A 2123-nucleotide genomic window follows, 5' to 3' on the forward strand; every position below is an offset into this window, starting at 1 on the left:
TACAAGAACTTTTAAAGCAATGGCTCCTACAAAAAAGATAACAAACTGAAGCCCCTTGAGGCCCCTGCTACTTATAGTGTCTGTGACTCTATTGCCCCCTGTTACCCCAATTGAGGAGTAATACAAGATAAATTGACACTGGGCCCAATTTCATCTTTACTTGAAGACAGAACTGCTGCTTTTTAGAGCGGTGCCCCTAACCTATCTGTTAGCCCTAATAGAGGGCAATCTATAGATAAGTGTGTCCTGCCAGGAAAATCAATATCGATGTGGCCCCTGATGGTTTTTGAGTTAAAGTGCTTTGTTTTCTGTCATTGCCTCGAAACAAAGAGGCTGTGGGCCCTTCTATTAACAATTCCCAGTCAACCCTGAGACGGAGTTGCAGACTGAGTCAGAGATAGAAATAGACAGACAGATGGGGTGGTGGTGGAGATTGCAGCATTGGTACCAACATCACTAGAGCGTTAGATTTGGTGGAGGATAGAAAAGCATCATCAATGGAGCAAGAGCTTTGAAGAAGAGTGTGATGGGGTGGAACGAGAGAGAGAGACTATGAATGGCCAAAACAATCTTTCAATTATAAGAAAGTAATGACATTACAAAAGTGTATGTTGCAAAGAATACTGTCTGGAAAATTAGAACTGCAAAACGTTTAGTAATGGTAGTAGTTGTTATGTGTCCATTAAACTTTGATAACAAATGTGTTGAAGTTATTGACAAATCACATTTTTTCTGTAATATATTTTTATTGACAGAAATGAAAGCAAGCCTCATCTTGCCCTTTTGTAGTCACAATTATAGTACACGGGCAGAAAGAAATACATAACCAGAAAACTGAATACAGTGTGAGTTAAGACTCTGAAAGGGGGTGGTGTTTTCCGTACAAATATTACCATCATTTTTCTTGTTCACATTGTACTGGGCGGCACTAAGCGCTAGATGCAGCAACGGCTAGACGTGCTAAATAGATAGTGGAGATAGAGGAAGGGACATCCGGCGCACGAAAGAAACACCGGCTGCCAGGCTTTATCCCAGCATGGTGCATCTGTTGAGCCCAGTACACTGCACCCATCAAAGCCTCTCGTGGAGTTTACAATACAACACCCTTAAAGGACAACCTCACACATCCAACTATTCCATGAAATAAAGAACAAATGGGGAAAACCTAAAAGGGATTTCTAAACAACACAACAAAAATGCATCCCTTTATAACACAAGGAGTCATTCTATTTTGATGCACTTCTGCACTCGCGGATTCCTAGCAATTTGAGAAGGGAGTTCAGATATTTGATCATTGGGAGGGAAAATGTTGCAATGGTATCTTAAAGTTTTTTTAGCAGATTAAACATGCAAACATTTATATGCTCACTCTAGAAATAGTCTTTGCATCATGATAAAAGTGAACACAAACCACATTAAACCTACACCATTTGAAGTGAGGATTGAGATCTATTCAGGGAATTGGCCAACGCCAATTATTCAGTGGTAGCTGAAATACAAAAAACAAATATTCAAAACACCCTGCGGAGTACAACTAGATAACATGACAAGCGGTACTTTATTCTTTAATAATTTATTTTCAAAAGCAAGCAAAAGAAGCAGTTTTTTTGGTCACAATGATGACCAGATTTTATTGTCTTTGTTTGCTTGTTTGTATATGTGATTTGTTTTCCATATTTCTGCCTACATTATCTTTTGCAACACTTGATAATATGATACTATACTTAGAGCTACTTTAAAACTTTGTAACATAGGCTAATGTACATATGTAGTTTTACAGGACACAATGTATTCTTTTGTCAGCTACAGTGTTAGGGAAATGTTGATGCAGGGAATGGTTTCATTCTAAATACTTTGGAAAATTGGTCATAAAATTATTTTTGCATGGTCTTTGGTTTTTGTATTACTCTTAAGATACAGTAAGTCAGTCTTAGTGTGTTAACTATTGTTTCATTTTACCTTGCATCACTTTTGGTGGACTTTCTGCACATGACGCTCTTATCTTTGGTCATGCTAACTAGCCAGAGTATTTTCTGTGTCAAACATATTGCTCTCACCTCTCACTTCTTCTGACTACGTCTTGTAATATCATTTTCTGTGAACAAAACTATTTACTATGGGTA

The sequence above is a fragment of the Etheostoma cragini genome, chromosome 10 (assembly GCF_013103735.1).
Source record: "Etheostoma cragini isolate CJK2018 chromosome 10, CSU_Ecrag_1.0, whole genome shotgun sequence".
Classification (NCBI taxonomy): Eukaryota; Metazoa; Chordata; class Actinopteri; order Perciformes; family Percidae; genus Etheostoma; species Etheostoma cragini.